This window comes from Tupaia chinensis, unplaced genomic scaffold, assembly GCF_000334495.1.
Source record: "Tupaia chinensis unplaced genomic scaffold, TupChi_1.0 Scaffold000078_1, whole genome shotgun sequence".
Taxonomy (NCBI): Eukaryota; Metazoa; Chordata; class Mammalia; order Scandentia; family Tupaiidae; genus Tupaia; species Tupaia belangeri.
Window position 1 is genome coordinate 5,122,093 of NW_006159539.1, and position 17,898 is coordinate 5,139,990.

Here is a 17,898-nt window from a genome sequence, read left to right on the forward strand (position 1 = left end):
GGACATAGACATGTATAGAGGAAAACAACATGAAGACACAGGGAGTAGATGGCCATCTACAAGCCCAGAGACCTCAGGAGAAACCAACCTTGCCAACAGCCTGATCTCAGACTTCCCACCTCAAGGGCTGTGAGAAAATTAATTTCTGTTGTTTTAAGCCACCCACTCTGTAAAACTTTGTTATGGCAACCCTAGCAAATGAATACAGCCCTGAAGCAGTTCTATTTGACCCAGAGAATCACAGAAGATTTTGTCTCATCTTCTCTTCATGAATCTCCCTGTTGCTGGCTCCTTCTCTCGGCTCATCTGGCCATTGGCAGCCTTTTTGTCTCAGGGAAGGGCTCTGATTGGTCCAACAAGGGACAAGTCTCCAGCAACAAACCAATCACTTGAGGGCAGGAGGGTGGTGTAAAGTGATTGGCTCAGGAAGAGTCAAATGCCCACTCTCAACGAACCAAAGCTGCTGCCTGCCACTGATACCATCTTGCCAATTTAAAGCAAGTCAGAGTTCCCACCTAGAGTTTACTACTCTTTGACTTTCCAAAATCTATATGGAAGGTGAGGTAATCACTGAGAGGGGGACTCTGGAATTTCAAAAGCACACACAAGGCCTCAAAATGTCTTCCTTGACCACAGACCACTGTGTCTCAAATTATACTGTGGCCATGTTGCTTGTTGAACTATTCTACCTATGGACTTTTAAAAACACGCATGGGCCTGGTAGTAGTTACATGTGGAACTAATTATTACTATCTTATTAATTTGCTAACCCCTTTTTTTCTCTGTAGGAGAATCAGACAGAGTCCTAGAAACTGTGGAAAAGTCCAAGCAATAGTTCCGAAAGAGGAAAGTAAAGGGCAAGTGAAAATTTCACAAACTTAAACTTTTGTTGGAATTGCCTCTGCCTTTAAGTTCTAGGAAAGGACCCATTCATGTAAAATCTATAGTCAACATAAACATGTGGATTTCTCACGTGAAATGGCACCTAACCTACAGGTTCTGATGTACTCCTAGATTTATGAATCAAAATTCACAATTATTCCTCTCTTGGCACCACAGTTTAACTAAGTTCCCAGAAGAAAAAAATCAGAAAAATATTATATGATTTCAGCCTCTATCCCCCACCACCAATTTAAAATTGGGTAAAAAAATCCCATTTCCTCAAGACCATCAGCTTTTAGAAATGCCTTCATTCCAGGTTTTAGTTCTAACGAATACAACCAGCTTGAGGTAGGAAGTCCTCAGGCTTCCCCCCAACTGGGTAGAACTTTAGAGTAAGATCATTCCTCCTGAAAGACTGGCCTAGGATGAAGCATCTCCATGCCAACCCTGGGCTCTTCCTCCAATATGAGATCCAGATTACAGGGTAGGTTGCTTTGACTTCAACGTTTAGTGTATTACTACTAATAACTTGGCAAAATTAGACCCTGGCTCCAACTGTTGCCTGTTGGATTATTTTTTTAATCTGAACTTTATCTAGAGACTCTGCTTTGCCTGTTGGAAATGTCCTTCAGATTCCGTCCAACCAGCCCTTATCACAAGTGCCTATTCAGTACCAAACCTAGCACATGGTAGGTGCTCAATCAAAATGTGTAGAAGGGATGGTTATGAGACTGGATAGATGAACAGATAGATGGTGAATTGATGGATGGATGTTTTGCTCCTTCCCTTAAAGCTAGCTCTCCTGCCCCCCCCACCCCCCACACACAGAGTAAGGAGTTGGTATTAACCTAAGGTAAAGTCACAGACCATAGCTCTGTCTTGTCCTGCTGTCACCCTTGGACAGCTTCTGGTATACAACTTCCATTAGAGTAACATGTATAACTTTAGACTACTAGCCTAAGACTCCAGATAACTGAGATAATGGCTATCAAGACCAAAATCTAGTACATTCCTTTGGATGGCCTATAGGGCTCACATTCAACAATGAATTGGTCCCCTTTCTGCTTCCTTTTATAGGCTCATTAAACTGCTAGGACAAAACTTTAGATCCAGCTATGTGAAAAAATAATCACTTCAGTTGCAAACATTAAGTATTTGAAAAAGACTGACAACACACTTACCCAGTACCGCCAGGTCTCAGCTTCCCCATCTGTAAAACTAGGCTCAGTCCCCAGATCCCTCAGGATGAACCAGCAGCTCCCAATGCCAGGAAAAGTGCTTCTACGACGTCAGGTGAGCTGTACAAATGAAAGGTAATTTGACAAGTCGGCCAGCACAGAGCAGCCAGTCAAGTCAATGCAGAGTGCTCTAATGCATTTAAAAGCCCAGAAGCAAGCCCAGGCTGAGTAATAATGGCCTAAACACCACCAGGGAGTTCCCAAGTCTAATTTCTAGCCCTGATGGCCACGGTGTTCCATCTCCATTGGGCTAATTAAGGCACGGTGGAGACAGAATCTGCCAGAGAAGCTCACCCTGGCCTTGGTCTAGATTTATGGGGAAGAGAAGTTGCCAAGAGGGTAAATTAGACATCAGCAGGGCTTCCCCCAGGATGAGGAGGTCTCCGGAGCATTAAGACCATGAGATTTAAAGTGATTAGAGATCAATGCTATGCAGAGACTAGGAGGTATGGGAGTTAGAGCAAGAGCTCTTCCATTTGCTTGCCATGTGGTCCTGGTCCATTTCGCCATCTTTCAAATCCTTAACTTCTTCCTCTCCAAATATAGCTAATATTACCTATATCAAAAGGTTTTTGTGAAAATAATAATGTATGCAAAATGGCAGAACCAGGCCTGATGCAGAATGCGCAGTAACTTGTAGCTACGTGTAAACTATATTATTGTTACTGATATTTTCTGCTATAGTGAAATAGCCACACAAATGAAAGCCTTGAGAAGGGAAGGTCTGTTTATCTTTCAGGCTCAAAGATTTAACCTAACCCTGAATGGGATGTATGCTACATTGGAGAAGATATATCTGGCTAGAGTGGACAATTTTCCCATCACTTCCTCAAATAACCAATCACTTTGGCCAGAATTTATACAGTTTCTCTCTCCTCAAAGTATTCCATGTTAACTCCGAATGTTTTTTTTCCATGAGCACAGGAGCCACACTGGACCAATATCCAGGACAGCCAGAGCTCACACTGCATACAAGTACAGATGAACCCATGCCTCTCTCCTAATCCTCATTGCCAGCTCCTCCCAGAATCAGTTTAGATGCATCTCTGCTTCTGATCCCCTGCTCCTATATCCAACTTCTAGAGGCTGGAGTTATAGTTTACAGCTCAAGAGAAGTAGAGAAAAGAACTTTCTACTAACTACAGATGTCCAACATATATATTAATACATACATAGATGCACACACACGTTATAAGAAAGTCTAACTCGATCTCCATACATTCAAAGTTTTATTTTTGTTAAGATTTTAATTCTCTGCAATATCTATAGATTAATACCAATCAAAATACCAATGAGCATTTATGGAGAAATAGATGAGTTATGTATAAAATACATGCAGAAATGCAAAGATCTACCACAGTCAAAGCAATCTTGAAAAACAAGAATAAACCATAAGGACATACATTATTTGATTTAAAAATTTATCAGACAGTAATCAAGGGAATATAATAGTAGTATAACAACAGAGAAATAGGTAAATGGAAGGAAATAGAGTCCAGAGTCCAGAAATAAAGACATTATTATTATTATTTTTTTTTGGTCATAGAGTGTATGTGCTCACTGGAGAGAGAGAGAGAGAGGTGGTGAGAGGCAAAAGTGAGAAATAACTCTCCAAGGGGGATGCCCATGCCACAGTCCCTTCTTTTTCATTCTCCTCCTGAGATTTTGGGCATGCATGCATCTATGCCTGGCATGATTTTCAAGCTGCCAGGTCTGGGATTTGAACCATGGTGACCACGTGAGAGTCCAGTGCCTTAACCTCAAGACAACTGATTTTCAACCAAAGCACCAACACAATTCAATGGGGAAAAGACTGTCTTTCAATAAGTGGAGCTGAAACAAGTGGGTAAATGTACAAGGGGGAAAAATGAGGCCTGACCCCTATTACATACCACACACAAAATTAATTTGAGCTGGATTGTAAATCTAAACATAAAAGCTAAGACTAAGGGAACTAGCAGGTAGCATGCTGGTAAGGCACTGAGTTTCCACATGGCCAACCATGGTTCAAGTCCCAGACCTAGCAACTTAGAAATCACATCAGGGCATGTGTGCATGCATGCCCAAAATCCCAGGAGGAGAACAGAGAGGAAGGAAGGGATTGCAGCAAGGCTATGCTCCCTGGGAGGAGAGAGGAGGGTCATTTCTCACTTTCTATTTCTCTCTCTCTCTCTCTCTCTCGTGAGCACATGTGTCATACAGGTAAAACCTAAAAAAAAATAAAAAGCAAGGTTCTAGAATAAAAATAGGAACATAGATAAATAATTCTTAGAAAGGATACAGAAAACACTATGCTGAAAAACCATAAAAGAATCATAAAAGAAAAATTTGATAAACTAGATGGCATCTAGATCAAAATAATCTGCTTATCAAAAAAACACCATTGACAGAGGCCAGCAGTTGGCATAGTAATTAAAGCACTGGACTCCTATGTGGCTGACCACAGTGTGAGTCCCAGATCCAGTGGCTTGAAACTCACACTGGGCACATCTGCATGCATGCCCAAAATCCTAAGAGAAGAATGGAAGAGAAGGTATTGCAGTGTGGCCATCCCTGCCTGATTTCTCCCTTTCTCTCTGTGTCTTTCTGTCTCTCTAGGGAGGACATGTGCCCTACAGCAAAAATCTCAGAAAAAAAAGAAAAAAAAAACAATGAGAAAATGTAAAGGAGACCCACAGGCTAGGAGAAAAACAGTCACAATATGTATATCTGACGAAAGACTTTATTCAGAATATAAATATCTAGAGAGTGTAAAAAGCGCTTCTACAAATCAATAATGAAATGACAAACAGTCCAGTTAAAAATGGGCAAAAGAGAGACCAGCAGATGGAGTAATGTTTATGTTGCTGAACTCCCACATAGTCAACTGCAGTTTGAGTCTTGGGCCAGACAACTTAAAACTCACACCAGGCACATGTGCATGTGTGCCCAAAATTCTGAGAGGAGAATGGAGGAGAAGGGATTACATCATGGCCATCCCCCCAGGGGTTGATTTCTCAACTTCTGTCTCTCTTGTCTCTCTCCATCTCTGGTGAGTGCACGCATCCTAAAGCAAAAATCTCTCTACCAAAAAAAAAAAAAAAAAGGCAAAAGATTTGAACAAACATTTTGTAAAAGAAAATATACAAATAACTGATAAGCACATGAAAAGGTGCTTGACATCATTTGTAATCAGGGAAATGTAAGTTAAAATTATAATGGGATCCATTTCACAGGCACTAGAACAGCCACAATTAAAAGTGTTTACCGAATACCGGCAGCTGTGTAGAGCAACTAGAACTCTTATACGCTGCTGGTAGGAACAGACAATGAAAAAGAATTACTTTGAAGATGGTTTGGCAGTTTCTCAGAAAGTTAATATAATAGTCCTAGAATATGCTAGGTGTTTTGTTTCTGTTTTAATTAAAGCTTGTCTTGTATACAAGTATCTTTAAAGACAAGATACTTAAATACAAAAAGATACTTGAATACAAATATTTATAGCACCTTTATTCATAATAGCCAAAAACAATCAGATGTCCATCAATAGGAGATGAATAAACACACTGAAATGACTACATCTCAATAATAAAAATGAGGAACCAGCAGTTAGCGTAATGGCTATGTCGCTGGACTTCCATGTAGTCGACCATGGTTCGAGTCCTGGACCCGATGGCTTAAACTCACACTGGGCGTGTGTACGTGTGTGCCCAACATCCCGAGAGGAGAAAGAAGAAGGGATTGCGGCGTGGCCACCCCCCGGGGGGTGATTTCTCGCTTTCTGTCTCTCTGTCTCTTTCTGTCTGTCTGACAAGCACACACACCCTATAGCAAAAAAAAAAAAGAATGTAACAACTGATTCATGCCATAACACAATGAACTTCAAACATATTATACTTAGTTTAAAAAGTCAGATATAAAAGAGCACATACTGTATTTTCCACTAATATGAAGTTCAAGAATAGGCCAAACCAATCTTTGCTGATAGAATTCAGAATGGTAGTTGCCCTTGGAGTACAGGGATTTATTAAAGGAAAGCTTGAGGGAACTTTCAGGGCTGATGAAAACATATTATGTCCTGATTGTAGTGATAATTACATAGGTATATATATGCACTAATCAAACCTTATCAACTGTATACTTAAAATTTGTATTACTGAATATAAATTTTACCTAAAAAGGAAAAAAAAAAAGAAGTCCTTACATACATAATTCTAGTTAGTAGGTTTTCTTTTTCACAATGGGATATGTTAGAATTTAGAAACTACTTTCTATATTCCAGGGTGCAAGACATAAGAATTTATTGAGGGGGATCAGCAGGTGGCATGGTGGTTAAGGCACTGGATACTCCCACATGGTCAGCCATGGTTTGAGTCCCGGACCTGGTGGCTTGCTTTCTCACTTTCCCTCTCTCTCTCTCTCTCTCTCTCTGGTGTCTATCTCTGGTCAAATTAAAAAAATAACTGAGTGGATAAATAAATAAATACTCAAAAAAAAGATTTTTAAAGAAAAAAGAAGAATTTATTGAGGATAATGGAGGCCAAATTTCTCACTACTAGAAAAGAGAGTTAAAAACATGGAAGGGAAATACTAGACTAAACCTTGGAGTGTTGGGATTCAATAGAATGGATGGTGTATAATATAAATAGTACGAGTGGTTTACAATATATAGCTTTGAATTTATAAATTGATCTAAATATGTACTTAAATATCTAAATCTAGATAGATAGATATCTCCATGCCCTGACAGTTTAGAAGGCCAAGTAGCAATGAACACTTAGCATCTAGGTTTTTATTCCTAAATACCATTCATTACTGAAAGGACAATGGCTCCTTAGAGACAAGGCTGATTCGGGGTTGGGCAGGGATAGGACAACATGGCCCTGAAACATACTATTACACAAGAAGATAGATATGTTCAAAAAGTGATGAAAATAAGTCTAAAGGACAGAGAAGCCTACCTGAAAAGCTTCCACTGGCCAAATCTTGAACAATCTGGGAATCAAATTAAATAACCAAGAGGAAACAATTTGAGCAACAAATGAGATGGAATATAATCCATGGTGTAAAACAGAAGATCCACAAGTCCTCTTTGATAAAAACAACATATACAGACAGTTCTTCCTTACAATAGAAGGCATAACAATGTAAAAAGAACAACAGAGTTTTAAAATGATCCAGGGAACCCAGAGATTACTGGATTATTGTTTGAGAGTAACAGATTACTTACATAATCTCTAAGCATCTCTCATAAAGTAATTATTAATTACAAAGGGAAAAATAACTTTACAGAGAGGAAATATGCTCAACAGCTTTTTAACTAAGTGATCAAAGTTAACATCACCAATATTGGGACAAATAGATACTGTGTTTCTCGTAATATGATACATAGACAATAATACAACCTTGCCAACTGTAGCATGTATGCCAAAAATAGAAATCTTAAAGTTAATCATGAAGAAACAGCCAAACACAAGTGGAGGGTAATTCTATAAAATAATTGACCTCCATCCTTAGAAACGTTAAAGTTGGACCAGCAGGTGGTATGGTGGTTAAAACACTGGACTTCTACATGTCTGACTGTGGTTCCAGTCCCAGATCCTGCTGCTTGAAAATCATACTGGGCGCGTGTGTGTGCAGCCCCAAAATCCCAAGAGGAGAGTGGAGAAGAAGGGATTGAAGATTGACCATCCCTCCTGGGGGAGGGAGTGATTTCTCACTTTCTCTCTCGCTGTATCTCTCTGATGAGCACACGTGCCCTATAGCAAAAATCTAAAAAATAAGTAAATAAAAATTAAAAAGTCCAAGTTATAAAAAGCAAGAAGAGTCTAAGGAATATTTATGTATTAAAGATACTAAAGGTTTATGACAACTAAAGGAAAAGAATGATTCTAGATTGTATTTTGGACTAGAAAAAATAGCTGTAACGGACATAATTGAACCATTTATCGACGGTGGTCTGTCAATGTTAAGCTTTCTAGTTGTGAGCATTCTACTGTGATTATGGGAGAGAATGCCCTTGTTCTTAAGAAATAGACAGTGAAGTATTTACAAATAAAGGGGCCAATGTATACTACTTACTTTCAAGTGGTACAAATAAAAAATCAAATTATATGCATGCATATGATTTATATGGATATAAGAGAAGTTACAGAAAAGAGAATAGTTGTTACATCAACGTCTCAAGAGTGACCTGATTCAGAATCAAGACTTAGAAAGTGACCTGATTCAGAATCAAGACTGAGCTAAGCAGGAGAATGAAGAGAAACCACTTTTAAATAGCAGACAAGGAAATGAAGCAACGTGAATCATGGACATCTACAAACTTAAAATATGTTTGCAGTGATACAGAATTCTCTGTGGTTTCAAACTCTGATTTTGGGATTTGTGAACACTGGTTCGTTTCTTTCATATGATACAGAAGACAAATTGAAAAGCTAGAGGTGTCAAAGATGATGCTGGAAGACTTCCTGACATGTTTTGGTAGGAGAGTGGACTTGTCGAAAGTCTAGGTTGGGCTTTGGACCAAACATGGAACTGCAAGCCTTTGCAACATCATGGCCCAGTGAGACACTTGTCTTAGTATCAGTAGCCCAGCTCCGGTCACCTTTGGTCTACCTTTGAACCTGAATCAGGTGATCTACAGCAGTCCATGTGGACGACAACAACCTTCTTTATTAGCATATTTTCTCTGTTACTTCCTGTGTACTCAAGATTCTCAAAACTAATTTATTTTTCAAAGTTTCTTCATTTTATTAGGAAAGAGAGGGGGGGGTCTCGTCATATCACGATTCCCTTCCTCAGCCCTCCAGTTAGTCACAATCTTGGTTGCATGGTGTTTTGAGTTGACTTGGGATCTAAACCAGTGGTAGCCAGGTGTCTTCCAGCCCTCCAGGTCGGTACGCAACCACCTGTGGCACCACTGCTGGGCCCAAACTGACTTTTATCAGTCGCCTAGCAACAGAGAGTGTGACTAAGATGAACTATTGGGTTGTTGGAAAAGTCATGATGTATTTTTTCTATGTTTTTCTATGCAAAAGAACATCAAGGGGCCAGCAGGAGGCATAGTGGTTAAGGTGCTGAACTCCCACATGGCCTACCACCATTCAAATCCCAGACTTGGAAGCTTGGTTTCTCACTACCCTCTGACCTCCATCTCTCTCTGGTTAAAAAAATAAGAATGATAACTGGGGCCGGCAGATGGCATGATGGTTAAGGGCGCTGGACTCCCATAAGGCCGACCATGGTTCAAGTCCTGGACCTGGCGACTTGCCTTCTCACTTTCTCTTTCTCTCCCTCTCTCTCTGGCTCTGTTCCTCTCTGGTCAAATTAAAATAAGTAAATGAATAAATAAAGTTAAATAAAATAATTATAAAAAAGAATAATGATAACTGAAATTAAATAAATCATTCTTTAACAAAAAATGTGCATCATGGCTTTTCCGACAACCCAATAATAACTCAGCTGCAGGGACAATCTAAGAGTCCCAGTCTTTTCTTCTTGCTTTAGCTTGAAGGCAAGTTTTACTGAAGTTCTTTAGGAGGGCCCAACTTCTTCCTGTCTAGTACACATCCCATTTCAAGGAGTTGTGGATTTTTGCCTTTTTATTTCATCCTTCATGCAGTTTTCCTCTTATGCCAGGGTTTTCTAATCTGCCATGATTGACATTTGGAGTTGGATAATCCTTTATCTCTTGTCCTTTATTGTGGCAGGAAGTGGAAAGGGCTCTGACCATTACAGAAGGGTTAGTAGCATCTCTGGCTTCCATCCACTACATGCCACAAACACCCCACTCCCTGCCAGCTTCAACAACCAAAAACATCTATAGATAGTGCTAGATGTTCCCTTAGGGGCGAAATTGCCTCTGGTTTAGACCCACTATGTTAAACTGAAGTCTTACAAAAGATTTCAAATATTGTTTAACTGCTACACTTTATAGCCAATCCTGGATAAGATGCAATCCCAGTGTTCCACTGTCTCCCAGGCACTTGTCCATCTTTCTATATTTGCAAATTACGATGCCTCATTGATCCTTCCCTTCAGTGATTCCATTATCCATTCATATTTTGACTCTGAGAGATGCTTGCTCAAATCATGTCTGCTGTGTCTAATGGTCTCCGTAATTTAAAAGCTTCCTGCCAGCAGGCATTTCCCACTATTGAATGTGGTCTTCTGGAAAGTGTGCTGCTTTCGTGTGAGTAAGATTGGGCCCCCACCCCATTCTAGAGCTTCAGGTGTGCTCTTGCGCACCACCAGGTAACTGAGCCCTAAGATTTTATATTTACTTATCTGCACTTTTAGTCCCATGGAGACACCGATTTGGTTCCTCAAACTCCCACTCTAGGACAGAAGCAGCAAGTGGACTTCTGGATTGAGCATCATAGAAAAAGGTGATTATTGTTCTCTATCTCCTCCCTTTCATTCTAAATGGGTTTTGCTTTTTAAATAATTAGGATGTGTCTTCATTTCAGACAGGTTTGGTGATTCTAAACAGTGTTTAGAAATCTACATTGCGGGGCATCTAGGATTTGGGGCACACACGCACACATGCCTGGTGTGTTTTCAAGCAGCTGGGACTGGGATTCAAACCATGATTGGATATATGGGATCCTGCTCCCGTAACCACTAGGCTACTGCTCTGACTCCAAGATTGATAACTTCTATGAGCGGAGGGAATGAGTCTGTTTTTACTCATCTCCAGCACATCACTCAGAATAGGAAGATTCTGTCTTCTTAGCACTCAGATAGATCCACTTGTTTCTCTGCCCACTGTCACTGCTTCAGTTCAGAGCAGCAATGTGCCTCACCCGTGTTAAAGAAAATAGGCTTTGGCTAGCTCAGTTAGAATCAACTAGAGGGGTCCAGCAGATGGTGTAATGGTTATGTCGCTGGACTCCCATGGAGTTGACCATAGTTTAAGTCCCAGACCCAGCAGTTTAAAACTCACGCCGGGAACGTGTGCGTGCATGCCCCAAATCCCAAGAGGAGACTGGAGGAGAAGGAATTGCAGCATGGCCATCCCCCCTGGGGAGGGGGGGGAGGTGATTTCTCACTTTCTATCTTTGTTTCTCTCTGTATCTTTGGTAAGTGCATATGCCCTATAGCAAAAATCTCTCTCAAAACAAAAATAAATAAATAAAAAAGAATGAACTAGAGGAAAGTAGCGATGGATATGGAGGAGGTAGCTGAGATGGGGAACATTCCCGAAGTGGAGCGATAGGGCTTGCTAAGGAAGTGGAGGAGGCAGGATGGTGAATGGGACGAATCATCCAAATTTCCGTCCATCAGGACTTACGAGAGCCTTCATGCTCTGGCTCCTGGTTACTGTGGAAGCCTCATCGTTCACTTTCTCCCCTTCCCTCCTTCCACACTGTCTCCCCAGCTCCAAGCTGTAGCCATAATGAACAATGTACAGGCTTCCAGACTCCCATGTTCTGTTTGCCCCACCCCTACCCCTCTTCTGGCGAATGCTTACTGATCCTTCATTCTCAGCAGAGACCACCTTTTCTGAGACAACGAGGCAGGTGCTCCTCCTGGGTACTCTCTTGTGTCCTGGGCTGACCCTATGGTCACTTCCCCTTACACTTACGTCCTGCTCATTTCCATCCTTCTCTCCCCCCACTGATTACAAGTTCCCTGGGGACAGCAACAGCATCTTCATTGTCATATCCTCCAAAACTAGCACTTGCTTAACACGGAGGGAACTCACTGAATAGATGCATAACAATGTGGCCGATAAAGAGGTTTGGAGAAGCTACCCGATTTTCCTAAGATGTCTGGACAGAAAGTGGCAGAAGTAGAATTCAAATCTACATAAGGATATTATCTCTCTCTCTTCACTCTGTCTCCTAAATGTGAAAATAATGCAAATAACAGGCCCATCCATGGGTAAAGGAGAGAGATCCTAGGACAGCACTTCGATCGTTCATCCCAGACCTGACACTGATGGCCAAACGAGAAGGGCTAGCAGGAGGCAGGCGTCCTTTGCCAGGAAAGGTGATCTGGATGAAGAGCCAATACAGGTCAGAACTGGACGGAGGTCTGCTGGGAACAGGCTTGGCAGGTGGTACCCAGGTCCAGGACAGTCAGATCATGTGGGAGGCCCATGGACCCAGGCAGCCACGTCCAAATGGCCTTTCCTCAGCCAGATGGAGTGGCGGACGTGGGTGGATGTGTCAGATAAAGAATCACAGACTCTTACTTGAAAGGAGTCTTGGTAGATAACTGGCCCAACCTCTGGCGCCACATCTGCACCGCACTCCAACACTTCTTGAGTGTGCGTCACTGCAGACCCTTTGTTGAGCACCTGTTCCCCTTTTGGAAATAGCCCCGCTGAATTGTTAGAAAAATAGAATACTGATTTCTCTTCTACGTGTGTATATCTGCCAGTATGATTTTTTAAAAATTAGTATGCATATGGGACCGGCAGTTGGTGTAAATGGCTATGTCCCTGGACTCCCACGTAGTCGACCATGGTTTAAGTCCCAGACTGGGTGGCTTAAACTCATGCTGGGCGCGTGTGCATGCATGCTGGGCGTGTGGGCATGCATGCCCAAGATTCCAAGAGGAGAATGGAGGAAAAGGGATTGAGGCGTGGCCATCCACCTTGGGGGGTGATTTCTCGCTTTCTGTCTCTTTCTCTCTCTCTCTCTGTCTTTCTGGCGAGCACACATGCCCTATAGCAAAAACCTCTCCCCCCAAAAAAAAGAAAATTAGTATGTATAAGCAAGTAATAGATTTGCCTGTATTCACAAGGCTGCTTTAAAATCCATGGATCAGCATCTCCTTTGGTATTTGAATGTGGAAATATTTGTTTATTTGTCTTGCTTAGCTATCTGAAAAGGTGAGAATCTCTGGTCTAAGAATTTCCACCCATAATGCTATGCTTCTAGATGGATTTTTAAAAAATTATCTCGAGACCTTTGCTTTCTTGCTTCTGTTAAAAGCTGCTGGCTATGACGTCTCTACCCTGTAAAAAATGTGGGGTTCTATTTTAAAATTAGAGCCTAGGGTTAATTTAAAGATTATGCCGAGTGTAAGTTCCAAATCCACTCATTCCATCTGACCTGCAGGAACACATCTGCTCCGTGTTCGCCCCACCCCGACTTCTGACGGTGGCATACGTCTGATTCCTTTGATTAAAGAGAGCCGTTTGTTAGGATGTCATGGACAGTATATCAAAGGAGATCAGGCACCCGTCTGCAAGTCAGATGACAAAAGGAGTGATCAGGACAGATTCGGTAAGCAGACATTGTGAAAAGTCGGCTGGGGGAATGAGTCATCATTTGGAAAAGTGTTCATTAGCGGTGGTTTTGGTAATAATCACGCACAAGGCCCAGGGTCTGCAACGTTCAGTGAAGCCAAGTGATTTCCCAAACATCCATCTGTCCCAAGCACAGAATTCTGACCCAACTGTGGAACTAGCATGGCAAGGGAGATTCCCCAACATTTGGCAATAATTTTCCAAACTGGGATTTGTCCAGCTGTGCAGTGGACGAACCTAGATTAAGAAAGTGCCTTACCTTTAATCAAAACATGATGAAAAGCTTTTGTTTCTGAATAGCAAGGCTGCCCAGAAACATTATTTCATGTGTATTGAAGTCAAAATACACATTGTTTTCTTTTCTTTTTTCTTCTTTTGGAGAGGTTTTTGCTATAGGGCGCGTATGCTCGCCAGACAGACAGAGAGAGACAGAGAGACAGAAAGCGAGAAATGACCCCCCAGGGGGGATGGCCATGCCGCAATCCCTTCTCCTCCATTCTCCTCTCGGGATCTTGGGCATGCATGCACACGCACCCAGCGTGAGTTTTAAGCCACCAGGTCTGGGACTCGAACCGTGGTCAACTACATGGCAGTCCAGCAACATAGCCATTACGCTAACTGCTGGTCTCTACATTGTTTTCTATATATTTTTGTTTAACGTCTAGCATGACCGACTTCCATTTAGAATTGACCCAGCATTTACACTTCCTGTATCTCACGGGATATCCACTCCACCTTGGCGCTGGGCAATGAGAAAGAAATGTCACTTCCTGTGCAGAGCTACGTCCAAAACTACTTAAAGTGAAAATTTCTAAGTTTTCTGTGGAAACTTGTTAGAAAAATGCAGAATCTTGGGCCCCAATCCAGACCTAATGAGTCAGAACCCACATTTTAACATCATGGTTCGGGAGGCTCACCTTTGAAGGTTCAGGCTCTGCTTTGAAGGTTCAAGTTTTCGTGGCCTGATCTCTTTTATGAAGTTTCTTTCTTTCTCTGTATCATGAGGGAGAGAGACAAAGAGTGAGATAAAGAGACGGGCACCCTCAGCAGGTCTCCATGCTGCATTACACCCTCCCAGCCTCAGCAAGCGCAAGTCACAGGCATGCACGTGGACGCCTGATGTACGTACCGGGAGGCCTGGGACGCAGACCTGAGACCTTCTCATGTGGGTTCCACACCGCACAGCCCTGCACTGCCGCTCTGCCACCATCTGACCCCAGCTGATCTTTTCTTTTTTTTAAGATATTTTTAGGAGGGACCAGCAGTTAGCGTAATGGCTGTGTCGCTGGACTTGCATGTAGTTGACATAGTTCGAGTCCCAGATCCGGCGGCTTGAACTCACGCCGGGCACGTATGCGTGCGTACCCAAGATCCCAAGAGGAGAATAGAGGAGAAGGGATTGTGGCGTGGCCATCCCCCCTGGAGGGTGATTTCTCGCTTTCTGTCTCTCTGTCTCTGTCTTTCTGGCGAGCACACACACCCTATAGCAAAAATCTCTCCAAAAAAATTTATTTAATTTTTAATTAAAAATTATTGTTATTTTTAATTTGACCAGAGAGAGACAGAAAGAGAAAGGGAAAATGAAAAAGTGAGCTACAGGCCGAACCGTGGTTTTGTGTGACAAAACGTATTTTTTAAGTGACTAGTATGTGCCAAATCTAGCACTGGAATGAAACAGTGAATGAAAAGGGATCTGCCCCCTTAGAGCTTAAATTTTACTACAATTGGCCAGTTTCAGAGTCTTGTTTCTTGCCTAGGCTCCCTCTGTCCACTCTTCATGGTGGGCCATGCTTTCACCAACAGTGCTGCACCGGGGAGAACAGCCAAATGTGCACAGATTTCCTCAGCTGGGGAGAGCTCCCGCCTGCCCTGTGGGTGTTGGCTGGGGCTGCCTTTCACACTCAAGGGTAAGGGTGGGTTTCCTGTTCTTGGCTCTACGCAGGCCCCATCCCGGTTCTCCAGTCGATTCAAAGAGCCCCAACTCAGCATGGCTGGAAAAAATCATTACTTGTGAGTATGCATATTATTTCAGCACAGAAGGGGCAGGAAAGCAGAACACAGTTCTGGGTTTTAAGTCTTGCCTGTGCACCAAGCCTCAAGGAGGCATTGGGAAGAGATTGAGCTGTCCTCTTTATCTTAGCCCTGGTACCCTCTGCTGACGGGAACCCTCTTGCCCACCCACCTCCTCCTTCCCTGGCTGGCAAAGGTGGCAGGGAAGCCAGGGGCAAGGCGCTGCTAAGAGGCCCCATTAGCCCTGCTGGCAAAGCAGTGAATTAGGGGCCACTTGGTGGGGGACCAGCCAAGGCCGTTTCTCACTTAGTGCTGTTTTACACTAAGAGGCACAGAGGAATTAGCTGTTAATCCAGCCACACTGGAGTTGTATTTAGTACTAGCTCCTCCCAGAAGTTCTGACACATGCTTAATTCTTATCCTGCGTTCATGAAGCTGGTGGGGAATTGTTTTCTATTTGCATGTCCTTGTGGATATTTAATAGACACGTGGGGGAGGAAGCCAAGCTTTTACTTTATTCTGTCAATTTCTATACAAGCCAAGGCACTGTCTTTTAAAAATAAACAAATACAGATGAAACGCACTTCTTAACGCTTTAAAGAGTGCTTATTTTACAATAAAAGCCAAATTTATGTTAAATGGCAAAAAAAAAACACACATACACTAGAAATCATCCCTCTAGGCAAAGAACAAAACAGATTCCATAGTTCCTTCCTTGATTCTGTTTTTCCTCTTTCCAACAATTATTGAGCATTTTCTATGTCCCAGATGCTAAAGGCTAGAATACAAGTCATGTAAAAATAATCTCTGCTCTCAAGGAGTTTACTGTCTAGCAGTCACCACTGTTGTAAATTTAGGAAGTTCTTTTTTGGAGAGAGATTTTTTGCTATAGGGCGTATACACTCACCAGAGAGACAGAAAGTGAGAAATCACCCCCACCCCCGCCCAGGAGAGTTGGCCATGCTGCAATCTCTTCTCCCCCATTCTCTTCTCAGGATTTCTGGTATGCATGCACACGCATCTGGCATGAGTTTCAAGCCACTGGGTCCATGACTTGAACTGCAGTCGGCCATGTGGAAGCCCAGCGCCTTAACCACTATGCTACCTGATGGTCCTCAATTTAGGAAGATCTTTAAAAAAAGATATTTTCTGGTTCCAGACTCAATTAGTTTTTTTAAAGTTTAAGTATTTTTTTTCGAGAGAGAGACAGAGAGAAAGAGAAAGAGAAGCACCCTTAACCAAGTCTCACACCACAAATCTCCAACCCCAGCCTTTCAGACAGCCCAAATCATGGGTACCTACACACCTAGCATGTAAGGGTCGACCCAAGAACTGAACCCCAATCTTCCATCAGGCTTCCAGCATTGTAGAGTCTTGTGCTACTGCTCCATCAGTTTGGCTAGGCCTAAAGAGTTTCTTTTCATGCAATAAGCATAAAAAAACGATGGGGAATAAAAGTTTACCTATACCATTATTTTCAGGTGCTTTAATTGCATTCATTGGCACTGGCATACAGTAAGGCATACATTCGGGTTAGTGGGTTGATAATTGAGGTAAGAAGTGGCTTATTTTGTCCCTGCAACTCTAGTACTTAAAATGGTCCAAAGGCCTTCTGCTCATAAGACACACACGAGGCCAGGTGAGACCTGGATAATTCACAATCTCTAAGTCCATGACACTCCCATGCACCTTTAACTGGCTCTGGGAGAGGAGCTCCCTCTTGCTCATGAGAAAAAGACATGCTACGTCCAAAAGCAGCAGCTTCTGCTTAAATGAGGAACCATGAAAATCACCCTAAGGTAACCATCATAAAGATATCCTTCATCCTCTCTTTGAGGCCATCATTAAGGTTCTCCCTGTCATAGCTGCTGGGCTAAGACACTGCTCACATGTGGCCTTCTTAAGGTGGAGCCCTGAGGAGGGCATGGAGAGAAGGACAGCCAATTCATTTTCCTCCTGCTCCTCAAAAACTCAGTATCTCACCTCCTTTCCTGCTCAGAAGAAAGATTCACCTCTTGAAAGTGGAGCTGACATTGTTCTGTTAGGCATCAAATGCTGGAGACAGGAGTGGATACTTGAGGCAGCTCAAATCTCACACCAGTCTCATGGCTGACAGGCACTGTGGTCAGCATGTTCTGTCTCTAATGACGTGTCCTCTCTCTGGGACTAAAAGCTGGGCAACCACCTGCTGGGGAGGCCAGGGAGGGCACAGAGTAAACCATGTGGTGATATCCACAACACCCACGTCTTACCCACATCCCATTGTGATACAGGGTGAATTCTCTTTGGGCTAAGCCCACTGGGACAATCACGAACCCTATGCCACAATGGTTGCCTGAGCCAATCAATTCACAGCATTTCCTGGTAGGCATGATCCCAATTCGCCCACCTGTTTGAGGCTGCATGGAGGAAGGCTCTGATGGCTGTCAGGCAGAGTGGGTGTTAGAACATTCATACAGAGTTAATGAGAGGCTGCTCCTAGGCTGCTCCTTTTGGATTGTGCTGTCCCAAAGCACACCTTAATCT

At 42.6% G+C, this 17,898-nt stretch overlaps 1 long non-coding RNA gene across 1 annotated transcript; it reads right to left on the reverse strand.

The window, feature by feature from the left end:
* Positions 1 to 2,069: 2,069 nt before the first annotated feature.
* Positions 2,070 to 17,565, reverse strand: LOC102499247 (uncharacterized). Its single transcript, XR_333696.1, has 3 exons — positions 17,356 to 17,565; positions 14,280 to 14,355; positions 2,070 to 2,180 (listed from the first exon to the last, which is right to left on the reverse strand). It is a non-coding gene; the product is annotated as an uncharacterized LOC102499247 (long non-coding RNA).
* Between the last annotated feature and the right edge of the window lie 333 nt (positions 17,566 to 17,898).